This window comes from Protopterus annectens, chromosome 15.part0 (genome assembly GCF_019279795.1).
Source record: "Protopterus annectens isolate FY-2018-M chromosome 15.part0, PAN1.0, whole genome shotgun sequence".
Lineage (NCBI taxonomy): Eukaryota > Metazoa > Chordata > Ceratodontiformes > Protopteridae > Protopterus > Protopterus annectens.
The window spans coordinates 289,385,702-289,407,419 of record NC_056749.1 but is presented as its reverse complement, the minus strand read 5'-3'; positions in this window follow the sequence as shown (position 1 = coordinate 289,407,419).

Here is a 21,718-nt window from a genome sequence, read left to right as displayed (position 1 = left end):
CAGACCAAGCTAGTCAAGCTTATAGGCCGATAGTTCCCGGGTTCCATTGTGGCTCCACCTTTGTGGAGTGGAATAACCATTGCTGTGCACTACTCTATGGGCATATAGCCTGTGGAGAGGCTGAGTTTAAACAGTGTGTTTAGGTGAGGGGTCAGTACATCTCTGAGCTCATGTAGGATGCAGTCTGGGACACTGTCCAGTCCCTTTGATGCTGTGTTTTTGGCTTTGGAGAGGGCTGTTTTAACTTGAGTGTCTGAGATTTCAGGGGCACTACATTCTTCTGGTATAGTTATGGGCCCTTTTTGGGGTGAGAGGGGGGTTGCACTGAACCTGTCTGCCAGGATGTTGGCTACATCGGTCAGTTCAGTGTATTTTGTGCCATTCTGCACTAACTCCGAGCAGATCAGAGAATTGCCACTTAGATTCTTGACATAGCTAAAGAATGCCTTGTGGTTATCTTTGGAGTCCATGGCAAATTTTTTTTCGAAGCTAGCCTTGGATGATTTTATGAGGGAATGTAGTTTCTTGCTGATACTGATCATGGATGTCTTCCCTTCTTGGGATTTTACTCTTTTCTGTACTAGTTTCCTCCTTCTATTGTATAGCCAGTTTACAGCAGGGGTCCACCAGACTGGTTTCCTTTTCTTGGAGGAGTGAGTCTTGGTTTTGTTTGGGATAGCATGATCCATGCATTCATGTAGGTTCCTGTAGAGTGCATTAGTAAAGGATTTTGCAGCTTGGACAGTGTTATCCTTTAGCAAGGGGGCTTTGAAACTTCCCACCTTGGTCTTAAGTAACGTGAAGTTTGCTTTCAAAAAGTTTTTCACGGTGGTTTCTTTGACCGGGGGTGGTGGCGGAATGTGGATATCCAGAGTGATTAGTTTATGGTCAGATCTAACCAGGTCCAATATGTTGTCACCTCTGGTGGGGGTGTTGACCAGTTGATCCATGGCATTTGAGTTTATAAATTCTAGGAAATGTTGGGCAAGGGAGTTTGTACTTGAGTAGTTCTCCCAGTTAATGTTTGGGTAATTGAAATCACCCAATATCAGGGTGTTTGGTAGGACCTTTATGTGTCCCAGTGGAATGTGGAGTGTAGGTCCTGGGACATGGTGGGTGATCTATAGCAAGCTATAATTTGAATAGCAGTTTTGCCCATTGTTAGTTGCATGTGGATGATCTCTGAAGCATCGAGCTGTGCCACTAACCTGGAGGTGTGAGGTATCCTTGATGAATATGGATACTCCCCTGCCTTTTGTATTTCGGTCTTGGTTTTGCAGCCGAAATGTATGGTATGAGTTGCAGCCTGGTAGTGCTGGGGTGCTCTCTGGAGCCTTAAACCAGGTTTCTGTTACTGCACATATATCGATTTTCTCCATACTGAGGAGTGCCTAGAGTGCGTGCATTTTGAGGTTTAGACTTCTGGCATTGATTAGCATTACCCTCAGTTTTTTGTTACTTGTGCTATTTACGGCAGTGGGTTTGTCTTTTGGGCCTTGCCTAAAGAATGCACTATGGGTGTGGCAAGAACCTTGGCCAGTATTCGAAAGCCTAAGGGTAACAGGTGCAAGTCATTTCTAGCGAAGCAGCGTGGCTTGTCGAGCATGTCATCCCATGCTGACAGACACTGAATCCCCTTTGAATGACACCAGAAGCTTAGCCAATTGTTAAAATTTATCATTTTTTCTCTATACCGTGGTATCATTCTTGGTGAGGGCAGGATGCTACTCAGGGTCAGGGTCATACCGGCCTGGGCTATGTGATCAGAGAGCTGCTCCATGTCTGTTTTCATGTAGTCCAGGGAGGTACGGCTCAGGTCATTCACACCAACATGGACAATGACAGAGTCATATTTATACTTGTTCTGGAGTGACCTGAGTGCTTGTGTTATGTGGCGGATCCTGGCACCCGACAGGCAGCTAACAGTAACCTTCTCCTTGTTCAGCTTAGTGAGTGGGAATGTCAGTGTGCCTGACTATAGAGTCACCTATTACTAGTGCGTTGGGTATGTTATTTTGCCTTAAGGACTGTGATTGTGTGGCACACTGGTTTTGTGAAGTGTGTGTTTCATGGTTTGTGTTGGGGGGGGTGGAGGTTACTTGGATTTCTGCTTTGGAGGTATCTGTTGCTTCTGCACATTTTTATTTAGAACCTCCGAGTATATGTTTGTGTATTTATGTGTGTTTTTTGCCAGTGCTGGTTTCATAGGTCTATATGAGATTGGTGGTGTGATGCAAGAAATTCCCTTCTCCTCTTGAGTGCCTGGTCCAGTCTTGAGTTGAGAGAGCTTAGCCTCCAGTTTGGCTATATAATTGCATCTCTCGCATGCATTAGTGTTTGGTGGAAGGAGAAGAGGGTTGTCTGTGTACATGAGGCAATTGTAACATTGCCTCAAAATGCCCAGATTCATCAGTTGGACCACAGAGTACACCTGAAACTGTCCTTTGGACATGCCTGGATAGGTACAATGAACTGTTTTACTGATTGGCTGGTAAGGTTGAATAGAGAGCCTTGTCCTTCTCTACGGTATAGGGGGGGTCTAGTGCTAAGGTTTATTAGTGCTTGCTATGGGTTTTGAGCAAGTGCCGGTATGAGAAGTGAATGGTTTGAGTGCTTAAGTTGAAAGTTTGTCTAGTTCCAAGGGAAAAATTGAAGAGCAGTCTTTGTGGAGCCAGAAATAGTTATACCCTAGCATACCGGTGCTGCCCGGTGTGCAAAAAAACGCAGATGTGGGTTTTATAGCAGGGAAATGAAAGAGACAGAAATTAGCCCAAAATGGCCAAAAAACTACTAATTTCTGGGCTGAAACCTCTCCTCCAGGGATAGATAGGCTGCTCAAAGCTCCCCTGTTCACAGTGAACAGAGAAACTTCCTTCTATCCAAGTAAGGTATGGGCAAACACAGAAACTTGTAACACAGCCCTGAATTCAGCACTAACCTGAAAACTGGACTATACTAGCTTAGAAAGGTGGGAAAACAAGTATATATATTTTTTGTTTTTTTTCAGAAAATAAAGCAGATACAATCAAAAAAACACTTTAAATGCACAGAAATAGCTATCACACTTGAGTGTGTAGCCTACAACAGTTAGACAGGTAATTTAAACACAAAAACGACTTTGTTAAAGTGCAGGCAGTAAAATAAATACAATATGTAGCTGAAACAAACTTTTTAAATCACAGAAACTCTAGAAAATTGGTGTTTTAGGTGGAATTAGCTAAAGGCAGCAAGAAAATGCAGAAAAATTATACTTAATCACTCCAAAGTCTCTCTCTTGTCTCTCTGCTGCTGTAGAACTCTGCAGGGCAACAGGCAGGAGCTCAAAAATAACAAAATTAATTTTTAAGTTTCCTCCCTAACAGTAGTGTAAATTGAAGTTAATCACTGTCATTGTAAGGATACTGTATTTAATAAAAATCTCTCAAACTATTGGCTTAGGGACCGGTACTGCTAGTTGTGAGATTACGTATGTAAGGATATATATATATATATATATATATATATATATGTGTGTGTGTGTGTGTGTGTGTGTGTGTGTGTGTGTGTGTGTGTGTATATATATATATATATATATATATATATATATATATATATATATATATATATATATATATATATATATATAAATATATGGGAACACTACTGAATCTCGAACGTTTGAAATCTCAAATTTCAAAAGCTCGAGACCATGCAGCCAAACCCCCATATTACCGAAAGACCAGAAGCGTGAAATTCAAAATCCTGATGTTAAGGGATTTTGAGTTAGCGCTTCTGGTGTTGTGGTTCAGGTAAGTATGTGTGTGTAAGTGTGTTTGTGAGGGGCTTTAGTGTGTGTAAGTGTGTGTTGTGACTGTGGTGTGTGTGTGTGTGTGTGTGTGTGTGTGTGTGTGTGTGTGTGTGTGTGTGTGTGTGTGTGTGTGTGTGTGTGTGTGAAAGGTTGTAATGTGTGGTGTGAGTTTGCCTTGTGTGTATGTTTGTGCGATCTCGGAGTTAGAATATTAAAGTAGGGCGGTGTGGGGGATTCAGCCCCCCACATGGGGGGTGCAGGGGGAAAAGCCCCCCTGCTTATCTTTAGTACAGGGTGGTTTGTTTGGTTATGGGGGGAGGCTGTGTGTATGTTTGTGTGTGTGTGCTGTATGTATGTAGTACTTTTGCATTTTTGAATTTTGCAGTTTTAATATTACGGTAATGTGTGGTTTAGGGCATATAGTCTCTGTATTTAGGTCTTTGGATTGTGTTATTTCTGGATTCAGTAGTGAATCCATATATATATATATATATATATATATATATATATATATATATATATATATATATGTGTTTTTTTTTTTATTATCAGTCCAGAGACCTATGACGTGTGTGTGTGTGTGTGTGTGTGTGTGTGTGTGTGTGTGTGTGTGTGTGTGTGTGCATATAGTTGTCTTTGTGCATCTGTGTATATAAAGTATGTGGGATCTATATCAGCTTATCAAAACCTCTAAAGGTCGAATAACCAAAACAGCGAAGATATGGAACAGCAATTTTTTTCCCAGGGAAAAAACATCGCTGGGCCGTTGTCAGGAGTTTGCCATTTCCTCCCACTGTGGTGTGATCTAGGAGTTGGCATATTTCAATAGGGGGGGTGTGGGGTACAGCCACCCACATCGGGGGTTGTTGGGGGCGAAGCACCCCACTTTATGTTGTGTTTTTTTTTCACTGTTCTGTCTCTTCATTATTTTGGTTGTTTGACATTTTGTGGTCGATCCACTAGTGTTTGATGCTATCAGCTTTCGATAAGCTGATATAGACCCATGGATGTGCACTATAGTGCCATACTAATGTTCATTTCTTCAATCAAGGAATCTCCTAGTGCAGATAATCTGATTTATTTTGCAATGTAAAATGAACTATAAATGACATGTTGTTGCTGTTTGTTTGCTTAAGAAAGAACTTAAGCATGCATATACACAAATGCATACTTGACACTATTTGCTTTGTTGCTGACATATACACAGTGTTGTCATTTGTTAAAACAACCTGTTCTTCAGTTATGGCATATTACAATTACAATTTTTATTTGCTTCTTCCTCTGACATCCATTGTTAATCGAACTCTTATGTATATTACCAGGTGAGAACTTAATAAATGCTGTAGTTGTCGACCCATGCTAGACTATGTAAGACCCTGGTAAGGAACAAAAACAGGCAATAGTCTGCAGTTACAAAAGTAATATCAGATGACTGGGGCAGTAAGCAGTTACAAATGTGATGTGTCTACAAATGTATGGATATATAAAATGACCGAAAAATCTAGACAGCCACCATATGAATATCAGATACAAAGCAGATAGACCGACTTCACTAGCACTGGAGAATATAAAGGAGCAGGCAGGAAGGGAAGAACAGAAAAGGACATTGTAAGCATATAACAGAGTTATAGGTAAGTGAGATGAAAATATACCGCCTCTTGAAAGAAGAGATAAATGCTTTAAATACACAACGTTAATGGAATACTTACAAATATCAGGGTAGGTGTTTCTGTGACTAGGTTACAGCCTATCCATCTTTACACAGGAGAGTCCCTGTATGAGCACTTTCATCCTGGGAAAAACAATATCATAAAGGGCAAATATCCTGCAATTTTAGGACAAGATTATTTCCTAAGTTTCGTCAACTGGTTGCCTAAAATAGCTTGCATCTGAAATATATTAATATGATACAAAACAGGTAAAACAAGACAAATTCCATTAGATTGAGCTTTACTGTCAAAATAAAGTAAAATACAGTCCTTTGCATGGGTTGTGGATGTAGTTTCATGTTTCCATCAAAGTGCCCCTGCTTGGGCATCTGTATATGACACCTAGAAATAAAAGCTGATGTCAAAGCAGACTATACCTACCTGGAACTAGTTGTCAATCTCTGCATTATACAACTTCTTTCTCTTTTTGGTGTCTAGTTGTGTGCAGTTTCAAAGTTTGTAAAATGTGCCACTAATCTTTTTAGATGCACCTTTGATTTCAAATGTTTTTGTGCTTTACAAAGATAGAATTTTTTTGACATTTTGTGACATGCCACTTTGAGCAGTTTGCTTCCTACAAGTTGTCAGTTAAGATCTGACAACATGACAGAATGTTAAAAAAAAAATAAATCAAATCAAAAGAATGACTGAAATGGCAGTAGCTATTTTTGTGAAGAACACAAATGCATTTCTGGGAAGCTAAGAAACAAGTTTATAACAAACTAATCAGAGTCAGTGATATCCCTGCAGTTCTTTTCATTTAGTCAATGATTAGATAGTCTCCTTTCTGTTACTTTCTTAAGCACTACGGAGTAAACTCTAAGAGACACCACGAAGCAGTATTTCACTTTTAATAATGAGGCTGAGAAATCTAAGCATTCCGATGTAACCAAAGAATGAATACCTTAATCATTAGCTTCCTTTCACTTGTTAGTGCACTCTTTATCCAGCAGTGATACGTTGTTTCTATTTTACATCAAACTTCAGTGTTCTGGTTACATAAATACCATCTCCAATACTCCATCAGTATCAGTAATATACTGAATTGTGCTATAGAATATCGAACTCCACTGTTCCTTAAAAGAAACTCATTTTCCCTGCTATTTTCCCATAGACAATGTTTCAGACAGTTACCTTCTCACTACTAGCAATCAATGCAATCTGTTTGGATGCAAAATATAAATTACTTATAATCAATTAATACTTGGATTCTTAGCAGCATATTTAGTTAAATGTTGGACAGCCTAAAGAGAGATTACAGTAACTTATCCAAATATGAAATAAACAGGCAGATATACTGTTCTGCTGCCCTGTGATTACTATGTATTTTCATGTGTGTGTGTGTGTGTGTGTGTGTGTGTGTGTGTGTGTGTGTGTGTGTGTGTGTGTGTGAATGCTGATCAAGAAAATTCACAAGGAGGAATTCCAAAGCAAAACTGAAATTGTTGCCTATTCAGAGTGGTCAACATGAAAAATGACACAGTAGGCATTCAATACAGACATTTTTAATTCATATTCAGCAAAAAAATAAATAAAGTAATAATAATAATAATAATAATTTAGATCAAATTAGTGTTTCTATGCTCTGTTTTATGAAACATAAAACAATGCATATTATTAATATGGAGATTAATATTAAGAGTACTATACGCATTTATGTATTCAACTATTTATTTTATTTTTTTATTTATTGTTTGTTGACTGGGCTGGCATTCTCTTTCCAGTTAAGACTCCAGGTGGTATTTCTACTACAAGGAAGAATTTGGCCAGGGCATGGGGAGTGAATGGAAAAAATATTATGTGAAATCAGACAAGTGAATGTCATGCAGAAAACCTTTGAGTTGTCTAATAAAAAATGCGTATCTCATATGTTATATATTGGGAAAGTCATGATATTTGGATGGTGTTTTTGAGTTTCTCGTATAAATGGTAAAGTATTTGTTGAACATATGTGTGTGTGTGTATGTTTGTGTGTGTGTGTGTGCATGTGTGTGTGTGTATTTCATTTTTTTATGAGGTCCATGGCTTAATCCTGTTAAAAGAAATGTTTACTGTTCCGTTAAAGAAGTGATTCTGATTGAAGAATCATATAGTTTTTCTTGCTTCTGTACATATGTATTGGACTGTGAGCAAGATATTTACAAAACAGGAAGACTGTGCTAGTATAATACTATCCATAAAATATAAAGGGTTATGGGAAAAGAAAATAAAAAAGATATGATGGAAAATGAAAAAAATTATTTTAAGTTTATAAGTAGGTAGAAGTTAAAATGGGATGAGAGGATTAAGACAAGAAGTTAGTGATATGAATTTATAATGGATAAATATTATTGCATTAAGGAATGGGGAATAAGGAAGTAGAAACTAAAAACCCTGACAGAAGAAAATTTTATCAAAGATTTAAAAATATCCTGGGATAAATAATTTTATGTAGAGATTAACAGTCAAAATGTATAAGTTAAAATAAAATTAAAACATAAACAGGTAAAGGATAGAGCATGTCACATATGTGATATAGTGGAATCTATGGAATATTTTTTATGGAATGTGTAAGAGTTAAAGAAAAATGGAAGATATATACAAAATTAATTTGGGTGAATTTTTCCAAACATTGATATGAAAATTATTTTGTTTGGATTATATGAAGGGGTTAGAAAGAGAAAGGTATGATAAAATATTACGTAGTCTAATATGGGTATTGTGCAGTAGAAGATGTCAAGAACTGTTATATAATAAAATATTGGATGCTTGGTATGTTGTAAGAATGATACAAAAGTGACTATGGAACAAAGGGTGGGGGGGTTAAAATAATAAATTTAGTACTTTTTTATTTATTTATTTATTTATTATTTATTTATTTTTTTGTATTTTTAAGTATTTGAAGTTTAATCTATTTTTGGGATATTTCTTTCTCTTTTTCCTTAGAAAGTTTTGATATGGATTGTTCTACTATTGTAGTTTAAACAAACAAACCCTTTCTCTTAACGACAGGTCCTGTGGGATCTTTTACATCCCCTTGAGCAACAACCCACTCAAGCAGACGAGACATTGTTTTAATGTGACATCCTTAAGGATAACATACGCAAGAGTGCAGCATCCCTCAAGCTACACTTCAGTGTCAGCAATCGTATCACCTGTAGATGGAAAAGAACCCACACCCTTCCGGTCTTCCATCAACAAAGGTCCATGTGCTACCTGTTATGCCACTGACCCAGTAGAAGAAATTGAAATCATCTAAATCTGATGTGGTATTCTATGGTGCTAAACCCTGGCTCTACCTCCTGTATGAATACTGTACCACAACATTTTCTCCCACTGATTTGTGAACAAATGGTAGCTGATCTGTATGGCAGTCATTTCAAAACAAAAATTAAAATTAAGACAAACTGAAACAACCAGATGTATATTGTACATCATAACAGTCAAGTTCATATGGTCATATGTTATCACCAAAACTTCAATAAAACCTGGACAGTGTTTCTACTCTTGCTCTTTAACAAAAGTATGGAATTCTCTCCCCATTGCTATTAGGTCAACTCCCAGTTTATCAGCCTTCAAAATGTCATTAAAATTACATTTAAACAACACTTGGCTATCCTGCTCTACTCTAAGCTGTTTTCCTTTCTATTTCATCTTCCCAACTCCTACTTTTTACGTTAATTGTACATATAATATATGTCTATGTCATCATTCAAACATAAACAATGACACAGTTTATTATACACACTACATCTTAGTTATTACATATATCGTATACTTGGCATTTATTTATGTTGAAACTTTTCAAATGCTTATTGTTAAAAATTAAAGCTGATACTGTAAACTTTGAAAGCTATGTTTGAATTGCAACTTATATATGTACTTGGAGATTTTCTCCCCAGGCCTCCACTGAAAACAGATTCTGCTGACACAGTCAGACTATACCAGTAAACAAATGTAAGATAAATAAAATAAATAAATAAATTATTGAGCTTATAACCGCGGGGGTCATTGAGAAACTTGAGCATATCACCCAATATTTGAGGGAGATTAATAGTATTCCATATTAAGAATTGTCTCCATTTATCTCAGGTGAAAATTTGTGGTTAGCCATGCAGTCATCCTGACTGGATTTAAGGTTTGCATAATAGGGGGTCTATTCCACATATCCACATATCATGGGTTATGTACCTGTCACACTGTTTGTATTTTCAATGTCATGCTATAGGTTTAGAACTGTTCTATTTAAATTAATCTGCACAGAGTGTGAGGTCATTCGCATCAATGAATGGCAAACAAACATCACTTTTTAGGAACATCTTTGAGCCTGAGTATAAATATAAGGCTTGCAGCCTATTAGGGTTAACTAAAGCTACTAAGAATTGAGATCTTTTTGTGAGGATACATGGAGGTCTCATGAGTTGATTTAGATGCTTAAAGAGTGACTTATCAATAGGGGATTATATGCAAGGGCCTATTATGAAGGAACAAAGATTGACTATACCTTCTCTGGACTTTGAAGAGATACCAGAAAACACAAGTTGTACAAAGTAGAAATATTTTTTAATCATAATAGAGATGTGGTGGTCAAAGAACAGCTTTCTGCTAATCTAGGTACCAAAGTCTCTAATGACTGTGTCAAATTTAAATAAAATATTAAATATATATCTACTTGGCATAATGGGTAAGATATTTGCCTTTCATGCATTAGGTACAAGGTTCAATCCTAACCCCCCAACAAATATCTGTATGGAGTCTGCCTGTTTATCCTTTGTTTCTTTGGGGTTCTCCCCACCTCCCAATAACAAGCTGAGTGATTCCATCTCAAACGCATCCAAGAATGGAGCAGTAAAGCAGACTCTTTATGGGGCCTATAGTTGTACAGACCAAAAGCTTTAGGCATCAACAGTCATGCACAGCACCTTAAGATGAGAGAATGTGGATCACAGATTTCATGTCATGTCAGGGCTAGCTTCTCTATAGTTTAAAAATTGGTCATGGGTATTTGCCAGTGATAAGTGGGTTGAGAACCTGGCCTAGTCAGACCTAAGGCAGGGACCAATGTTAACAGTGGCAGGGGAGTATGTGCAGACAGAACAACAATCAACCACAAAACATGAGCTAAGAATTGCTACACTCAGTGTAGGTTTGCTATCTCCTGTCATGTTCACTTGCAGGATGCAGCATGGAAGTGGATCACATGATGATAAAGTGAAGGCTGGACATCCAATTTATCCAAGATACAAGATGGAAGGGCAGTTTAGCAAAGCAGCTTGGCTTGGGGTCCAGAGTATAATACACAGAAGAGGACAAACTAGATATGGTGTAGAAATTGTGGTGAGGGTGAAGCTTCAGACGATAGTGAGGGATGTCATTAGAATTAGTGACAGACTCATGGCAATCAGACTCCAGAGTATGAATAGATAGTGATTCATAATCTCACTCTGTGCCCCACAACAGGAATGTGATAGTGAGGAAAAGAGTGCACTCAGACAGCAATTGCAAGACAGTATGAATTGGTGTTAATGGGTGACCAGAATGTACATATTGGGACAGAAAGAACAGGTTATGAGGACTGCCTAAGTCCAAATATGTAGGGCAACAGTAATAAAGAAAGAGAGGCCATTCTAAACTTCTGTCTAGCAAATGGCTTGATGGTGGCCAAGACATGGTTTCACAAGGGAGACCTTCACAATATCACATATAAATATGCAGGCAATCAGAAATTAAATGGATGTCACAATAAAATTGTATGACATCTTCATGTATTAGTCAGCTGTGAGCAAGCAGCCCTCTTTTATGCATGTCCTAGGATTACTGAGGTGGGGGCAATGCCACCTTGAACATTGTGAGGCACAGAATAATGTTGGGATGTCTAGTTGGGGTATGGTGATATCCTGCACATTTGGTAAAATTATTTGAGCCCATAAACAAGAATTACTTCTCCTAGCAGACAGGACTGTTTGACTTTTAGACATCTTATCTGGAAACTTCCCTCTCTCATTCACAGAGGCAGACTGTCTCAGACAAGTAATTCTAGTTTTCTTGTTGTAATATTTCAGGCTCTAAAAAAGGTTGCAGAAGAAATGAAGATGTCACTAGACACCTATTAATGCAAAATTAGAAGGATGCCACAATGGATAGCATTAGCCTCTAAATGCTATGATTATTGGAATATTTTTCTTGTTCATGTCATTTCAACATTTATTTGTTTGGTGTATTCTTGTACTTTGTTTTGTGGACTACTAATGTGCTCAGTAAAGACTGGTTGTATGGGGTTAAAGGATACTGTAAATGAAACACCCATCATTATTCAACTATCCGGAAGGTAATCCATTTTTATGATAATATTAATCTGACATCTGCATTTGTTAAGTCATTTCAAGTCAGCTTTTTTGTTATGTTAAACCAAATGACAAAGATCATCAATGTGTCTGGTGATTCAGTATTACCTCCAAAAACCCTGTTTGCACCAATACTGAGTCACAGGACAAACTTAAGAAAAAGGAGTGTAAATACAAGAGCAAAAAATATACTATCATTTTTAGCTTCCAAATTGCTAAACTTAGTGAAATTATGTGCTTCAACCAACTTCTTTTGTTATATACAAGTATACTAAAATAAATGCATCTTAGGGGAGTCGTTAAAACTTCACTCTATAAGGTTATGACAAGTCAGCTAGGGTAGAAAATTAAAAACATATGGCTTCTAGTATGTAAAGAAATATTTACTGGAGCCCTCCAGTAACAATGTATAAATCACCTGCTCTGCCAACCAGATGCGTAATGTGATCAATAGGGCAAATAGAAGACTCACAGCTTTTTAAAATGGCAGGGTCACTGTCATTAAGATCTATATTAATACAAAATCTTTAAAGAAACTTGGAAGGCCATTATAAGCAAATCCAGACCATATAGCACCATGCCACTGTTTCAGAATCTATAAGAGTCAGTCAGTAGGTATGCTTTGGAAGTCTCCATCCAAGGAAAATTCTCAAGAACTACATTAGGACATCCTGGGTAAAAGCAGTTAAAACAGTCAAGCCATCAGAATGCAGACCATATACACAGACTCGAGGGTCATCAGGACGTAAGAAATTCTTCACTTAAACAGTGTTCTTTAGATGAGAAGCAATTTTCTGTTAATGAAAGGCAATAACAAGGTATCATCTTAAATGTCTATATGAGACACAGTACAAGTTCAGATATTTTAGTCTTTCATAATAACTTAAATTTTCACATCATGGATTCCCTTGCTATATTTCTGCTGTACTCATTCCGATATTCTTATAATGTTCCCATGTTGTTATTTAGTACTCATATTTGGGTGTAATGTAACTAACAATCATATTATGATTTCTGATTTCCTAGACTTCATAAATATTTTATGCAACCTAGAATTACAAACTATCATTAACCAGTTGGTTAATATAATTACAAAAACTCATATACCTAGGTCATTAAATTAATCTATAGTCTATGTCTCCCAATTCTCTCACGCTTAGTTTTTGCTGTGTTAATCAATATATTATTCTCCTTTGCCCAAATGGTCTATTTAGTCAATTCTTTTGCAGACATGCCATATCTGTAATATATGTATCCGGTTTACACATTTTCAGGTCATCTACATACCTCAGATGAAAAAGATAGATCTGAAAGATATAGCCTAAACAAGTATAGGGCTAGAACAGAACCCATGGGACATCCTGATTATAACATGGAATTTCACCTGTCAGATTGCTGTATGATCTGTGCCATGCCCTAATTGTAAGCCACGCAGCTGTTCATCTTATCAAGAGTGCATTCACATCTAGTTGTTCTAATGTATTTGTCCGTGTTTTGTGTATGACCCTTTTCAAAAGCTGAAGTTAAGTCTATATAAATTATATCACAGCACATTTTTTTTCATTTATAGCTGTTATTATATTGTTATAGAACATCATGTTACAGGTAGTCATAGATCTAGTTTCAACATATGCATGCTGGTATATTGTTTTGATTCCAAGCTTTTTAATTCTGATAATAATTTATCCAAAATAACCTTTTCTATGATTTTCCATAACATGGAAGTAAATGTATGAGTATGTATGACTCTTGATTTGTCCTACAAGTGCATATCTCCAATCTTGAAGAATTTGCCCATATTTAAATGAGCTAGTGAAAAAGCAGATATTTGATGGTAATGTAAACTCATGCTGAAGTGTTCTTAGGTGATTATTACTAATTCCAACTCCTTCATCTGTTTTGTTTGGGCCCATTTTGTGAAGTTCGTTTTTAATATGATCTAATTTGATTTCAGAATCTGCTGTTATCTGAATATTACTAGGACAATTTATCACCCCCTTTGTGGAGCCAAACTGATTTTCATTTGATTTTGTAAATGTATCTATAATTTTGTTGTACCACAGAATAAATTCTAAAAAAGAGAATATGCATTCAGACAAAATGCCTAGTTAATTGTCACAAAATATTTGTTTGTATACTATACCATATACGGAAACAATAAAGAATACATTCTGACTAATGGCCTGCAGGAAACTACAGCTGAATACATCAGTTTTTTATGGCGATAGGAGGATTCACTGCCTGATTTCATACTAGAGCATTTACTGGTAGATTAACCTAGAAATGGCCATCCACTTCATGCTTCCTTTTGGAGTATTTATAAATATATTACAATTTCCATGTGTAAACATGCCCATGACAATAGACTAAAATAAAATGTTTAACAGGACTGTATGAATCTTGCTAAGCACAAGACTCTACATCAGAGCATCTAATTCATTTTAGCACATCTTTATGAAAACTCAGAAACAGGAAGTCACACCAGGCTGGAACCAACAAGTTGTTAAAGGTTTCAAAAAACAGTAATGTGTTTCAGAAACAGTCGCGTGTTTCCGAAACAATAGCGTATGTCAAAATCTTCCAAATGCAAGTACAAATAATGTAAATACAAGTGATGTATATAAAAGCAAGAGTCCAATGGAGCTGTTGGAAAATGCCAAGACCAAAGAGTTTCCACGTAAATCTTTTATTCCACAAACACAGTAAAAACAATCCAATGTAACCAAGCGCTTTCGCCTGGACAATTCCAGGCTTTTTCAAGATGGCAATTTTTCATTTGTTACATCTTTATGAAAGCAAAATGCTGCTTTCTTGGTCTTGTCTTTCGGCTTTTCCCGGTTAGGGGTCACCACAGCGGAACTCCGGTCCGCTAATGATTGGCAGTAGATTTTCATGAACGCCGAGGTGCTAGCTTGACATCCAACCTTCAACGAAGGCACGCCCTTTTACGCATGTCTTTCGAATGCCCACCCAACCGCGGGGAGGACATGGAGACTCCACGCAGAAGGCACTCCCCGCACTCCAGCCAAGAATCGAATGGGAGAACCTCTTGCTGTGAGGCAACAACGCTACCGCTGCACCAGCGTGGAAGTAAAATGCAGCTTTCTTGGTAATATTTAAAAATCAGACTGTAAACTCTTTTTTTTAACTTCAGATGTATATCTAATCTAGGAGAACTCAGTTTCTTCAAACAGTATTTACAGTAGATGAAATCATTTCCTTTCTACTTATGCTTTCTTTTAGATTGTAACTGTGTTACATGCCACTGTTTTCAGTAGTGACTTCCAAAGGACTTACATGTTTTGGGGTTGAGTCATCACATGTTGATTAAATGAGATGCAATTATTTATAGTAACCTAGTATCTTTCCAGAATCTGATAAATTCATTTTTGTGTACTGCTTGCATCAAATATGGTACATGAAAACATGAAAACTGACATGCAAACAAACCAAGAAATAAAATAATAAAATCCACTGAACTTTATATTATAGTTTATTACTACATTTATCAAAATGCATTAAATAGAGTGATTTACTTATGGTGCAAATCAATTATTCAATTATACTTTTATAATACTCTATATATTTAATAATAAGAACTGTTCTTTTATATTGTGCAAAACATACATGTTGGGCTGAAAAAATAAAGTTTATTGGATTTTATTATTTGTTTCAGCGTTATATAACATCTTTTTTTGGTCATCTTTGGACTTGAGTGACAATGTAAAGACACATCACGACTGGCTGTTCTCCGAGGATTTCTCAGACATTTTGGCATTGACTAACTCATGGTACCATAAACCTTCTGGCTGATAGCACTTCTGTGTTGACGGTACCCACACTGCTTATCATATACATGGCAGGTAGAAACTAAGAGGAGATGTACTTCATGGTCTTGTAACAGCTTGACTGCTCAAATTCTAACCTTGTTCATGCATGCAGCAATTTATAGCCTAAGATTCTACACACAGGCTTCAAAGATAAAGTCAATACTATCTGCATTGTTCCACACCCCCTTTTTATCTGTTTATGTAATGGACAAGCCAGATAAGTATGAATTTTTTGCTTTATTTTACACATGGAGGCAATTGGTATAAATTGTAACGTACCATCTTGTCCTGTTAAGTAAACTTTGCCAGAGTGAGTTTGAATATCACTTAAGGCCAAATACCTCAGACAGCTAATAGGAAATGACATGAGAGAGGGCTTGGCATAACACTTCAGTGAAAATGGGTTAACTAGCAATGCATAACTCTTTAAGGTTCTAATAGCAATTTTCTATAACAAGGATTTAGCATCTCTGAGTGATGACTGGAGATTGTCTCATATTACAGAGATACATGGTGCTGTATTAGTTCAGTGCGTTTTCATATAAAATGTTCATGCTAGAAAATTAAATACAGTATCAAACATATAGTCTGGACATCAGCAAATGCCATGGGACCCTTACAATATCTCTTTTTACATAAAATAAGGGCAAGGAATGTCTTGTAGTTGGAAACATTCATGATCATGTTACCAGAACACTTAGGCTAACTTGGTAAGCATCAGCAATGATTTGAAAGATATCTGGCATAAACATGATTTGATGAAATTGCATTTAAAAGTGTAATATCAAAAATGAACTGCAGTGCATTAGTACCTGATGAAGACACAGTTGGAACAGACATTGTATGAGTTATTATACAAATATAATGATTCCGAGCATCACAAAGTCACTCCTAAACATTCTTACAGTAATAACCCTCTCAGAACATGGCAGTCCTATTCAGCTCATACTTGATTTTCAACAGCTAAATGTTGGTCAAGATTACACTCTTCCTACCCATTTAAATTGTTCGTTAAGAGGCTGGTATTCTAACATTCCAAATTCAAGTTACACTTAATCCCCGATGTGTGCTGGTGTAATGTGGAATGTCTAGATTAGGGGGTTATTAGTAATAAGTAAAGTTTTGAAAGTAAAAGTATTATTGAACCAGTCTCTACTTTTCCTATCGTTTATTAGTCTGAACAAAGCTGTTACTGGTGCAAAATATGAAAATGTTTAACCTTGCGCTGTATTCACAGCTTATAACAGTCAATATGATACTCACATACCTTAAATCTACCTCTCATGAATTATAACATCTGTAGTATTATTTCTAACATTCTCAAAAAACTGAGATCATGTACCTCAAAAATCAGATTGTTTTTCTAACTTACTATTTTGTAATTATTAGCATGACCTGGAAGAATAAATGCGTAGTTATGCACAATGTCTTAAATTAAAGCTGTATGCTAATAGCTGGTATATGTTATTATGTTATTTGAAACTCATTTTTTTTTTGCCAGTGCTGCAGTTTGATTCATATGCTGAATGATACTTATGAGTATCAATTATATTCCATTTTCTACAAACATTATATTTGTAAGTTCCTGTTATGCTTTAATTCTGTCAGAGAGTGATAAGGTAAATATAGCCAGTGGGGGTACATTTGTAATTATTGACTGACAACAAATCATTGATATGGTTATTAGATTCATGACTAATATGGCATGCAGAGATCATGAGATTTAACATTTTTAAAACAATTTATTCCACTTAGAATCACAGTCTGTATGACTCCAAATATGATTATGTTTATTTTCATGGTTCATGTAGTAGTCACTGATTACTGATATTTGTTTTAATATCAGATGAATTCCCAGCTATGAATCATAGCATCAATATTTTAACTGTATCACAAAGGAGACTACCAAATCTTGACAATGTATAATAAGTTCTGCAAATATGATTTATTAAAAGCTTTCTAGTTCCATTAGTTATCTTGGATTATATAGCTAAATTAGTCTTTGTGTGTATTAGTGAAAAATGTGTATCACTATAAGTATCAGTTCATTAGGAAATTGATACAATGGAAAAATACAATAAACAGGCTTAATGCAGTGTTTTTTTTTGTTTTTTTTCTTCTTACTCTTGGATTTCTGGAATTGCAAAGAAATGACTTGTTAAGAATTTTATGGAGGACGTATAATGTAGAATTGAAAAGTTAATGCATTATGCATGATGCAACGATGCCCTGATAATGAACATGTACCTAGTTAAGTTTTAAATAACTTTGTGACCTTAGTATAGCTTGTTAAATTCTAGCAAGCGATGATTGCTGGCTTCACTAGTTCACATTTTAATTTGAATCTGAATAGAAAAAGAAATTCATGAAGCATTCTAGTGGAATATTGAACATCTCCATCAAAGCTGTCTTAAATGTCAATCATGCGGACATTCTACATATGCATGTATAGGGCAGAAATGATAGGCATGTAATGCTGTATTATTACACAAATTTATTATGGCTGTGTGACAGCAGGGTTATTGTCAGATTTCTCTGACATCTCTGTATGTAGTCCTAGTTTCAACACATTAGCAATTCGGTTGTGTATTGTACTGTTATATCATTATTTAGGAAATTCCAAATGGCAGAGCAAAAGGTTCCACTATAAGAATGGTATAGTCATTGAAATGCTTGATACAAACATGCTGTAATAAAGTAGATATGAACCTGTGAAAGAGTTACACTTCCAAAATTTGCAAAATTGCATCACACAAAATGCTATAGCATATGAATGTCCTACATTACCAAACATGTTTCATATTATACAGTCAGCATTTCTTGTAAGAATCAATTTAATGAATATCTATGTGCAGTATGACATGAAAAATATGAAAATTCACTATGCTTGTTGATAAAGCAGAAATGAACTCAGGCAATCCAATATTTCTTAACACTTTACAAGACAGCTATCAACCTCTTAGCTCATGAATCAAGGGACAAAGCCAAATAATTATGGGGTGGGGTGGGCAAAGCCTCAAAATCAGGCATCACTTTTAAATATTACATGTATATGCTTAGACAATTACTAGAATAGCATTTTTTATTAGCATGCATTTTGTGAATGAAATGAAGTCTGAAACTGAAAGGTATGTGATAATTTAATGACTAGAGTTCTTAAAAAAATTTATGAGGCACCTAGAAAAAAATATGAGACTAAGGCAGTTGAAAGCTATGCTTTACATTTTCAGCTATAAAGTATTTAACTGAGATAAATATTTTAACTATCAATATGTTAATTTCTCTCTAATTATTCTACACTATCACTTATATAAGCTGCAATAAATGTATGTAAAACCAACACGAAGGATGCAATGATGGTTATGTCTAAAAAGAGATAACATAATTTTTAATGGAGGTGTTTTCATCCTACTTTCACACACCGATACTTATCTACAGCATGATAAGAAGTTCAGAGGGATAGAGGTCACAGATCAAAACGCGATAGGCAAGTTTGAGCTAATATAGATCAGCATTATAAAGAAGCACAGCCAGCATGGGGGTATGGGGTCAACAATTATGCATCCCCCAGAACAAGAAAGAATTGAACACTGCAGGGAATTCTCCTGCAGTTAGGCTTCCAAAAGCAATTAGTAAAAATTGTCTTTGTTACCTGTAATAGTAAGAAGCTGACTTCCTGAATTACTCCCCAAGTTTGCAGTAAATGGTGCATTCTGTGTTGTATTAGCATAACTTTATATAGACCGTAGGGGGTAATTTAGCAAGCCAGTTGCCTGTAGATAGATTTCAGTGGAGTCAGTTTCTTTACTTACTGGAAGTGCTTCTCCTTATTTCTTTTCTCGCAGTTTCTTGGAATATCATCTTCACCAATGAGTTAATGTTGGTATAGCTCTGCATGTGTGTCTTGGACGTACCTCAACAATACATTTACTCTTAAAAAGGAGGGGCACATATTTTATGTATCTTTTTTAATTTGAGCAATTTCACAGGGTAAGATGGCAGTTCGGGTTGTAGTCTGCTATAGGTCCCCAACCATGTCCCAAGACTCTCACTCCACACTCCTAAGCACCCTGGAAACTATTAGGGTCCAACCCAACACTCTCATACTAGGTGATATCAACTCCCCCTCCATCTGCACCAATACACTGGTCCAATACTTCCTGTAATTCATCAATTCCAATGCCCTGGACCAGCTCATTCTTACCCCCACTAGAGGAAGCAACATCCTTGACCTGGTTATTACTAACATGGGCAACCATTACTCTACATCAATAGTTAATTCCTCCCTGGTTAGATCCAATCACAAACTAATCAACATGGAAATCCACATCTCACCCACACCCTCTGCAAAGGAAACCGCCATGAAAAACTTCTCCAAAGCTGACTTTATGCTCCTAAAAACAGAGGTAGCTAACTTCACGGCACCCTTGCCAATGGAAAATAGATACATGACTGCCGAATCATACACCAATGCACTGTATGAAACTGTACATAAATGCATCGAACTAGCCATACCCAACAGAACCAAGATGTTCTCCTCCAAAAAAAAAGAAGTCAATCTGGTGGTCCCTTGCTATTAATAAACTCTACAACAAAAGGAAGAAACTGTTGCAGAAAAAGGTGAAGTCTCAACAGTGGAAAAACTTTCTTATTAGCCTCAACAAAAAGTTGAGATCCCTCATCAACATCTCTAATGCCAGCTATGACGGCAGAATTACGGCAGACACTAAAAACAACCACAAAGCCTTCTACAGTTATATCAAGAATATCCACTGCAATACAGTTATATCAAGAATCTCCACAGCAATACCCAGGTTTGCTCTGAGTTACTGCACAATAGTACCTCCTATACTGAGCCAACAGATATTGCCAACATACTGGGCAACAGATTCAATGCCAGCTTTACCCCCCCAAAGGACCAATCACAATACTGGAAGAACATTACTGCAGCACAGGTTAAAGCTGTATTGTGCAAGGCTATGAATACAGCTTCCATGGGACCCGATAATATACCCGGCTGTGTTCTTCATGAACTATAAAGCAAACTGGCACCACATCTGTGTGTCCTGTTCAGTCACATCCACACCTTAGGCTTTGTCCCTACTGAATGACACACTACTACAGTTATCCCTCTCCATAAAGGGAGAGTGACTACAGACCCTAGGAATTATCTCCCCATTAGCCTGACAAGTCTGATATGTAAAGCTATGGAGCACATCATCATGGTCCTGATTAATAAAGATATAGGAAATCTCCAAACTGTAGAAACCACACAGTTTGGTTTTGTGAAAGGGAGATCATGCCTGCTCAACCTGGCTGACTTTTTTGAGTCAGTCACCAAAGCTGTGGCAGTTCATACAGCCTACCTTGATCTGGCCAAGGCCTTTGATACCATTCCCCATTCAGGAATTATTGATAAACTCACCAAACTAGGTATCAACTCCTATATCACTAGGTGGCTTGCAAACTGGCTCACAGATAGAACCCACAGTGTTAAAGTAGTGGACTCCAACTCAGACTGCCGACCAGTCACAAGTGCAGTCCCACAAGGATTGGTCCTGTATCCTCTCCTGTTTGGCATCTACTTCTCAGAAGTCCAGGCCGACATGGAGGGACTCTGGCTGACCAAGTTCGCAGATGACTGCAAGCTGGGAGCCATTATTAACTACCCAAGTGATGTAGACATCCTACAGAAAGGCCTCAGTGAGACCGATGACTGGTGTCGAAAACCATGGCCTTAAGTTTAATGCCAAAAAATGCGTTGTCATCCCCTTTCGGAAAAACTCAGTTCCCACTAATTACCACATCAATGGAAGCTCACTGAACACCAAAGGTGTTATAAGAGATCTGGGGACACAGATTGACAGCAACCTCTCCTTCAACCACCACATTGCCACCGTGGTCAGAAAGTCCTTCTGTGTGGCACATCTCATTACCAAGGGTTTTGCATCCAGGAAGAAAGAGGTCATCATCTCTCTCTACTCTTCCCTCATTAGGCCAATCATCGAGTATAATGTCCCATTTGGCATGTACCTCACTAGACACATGCAACAGGTGGAAAGGCCACAA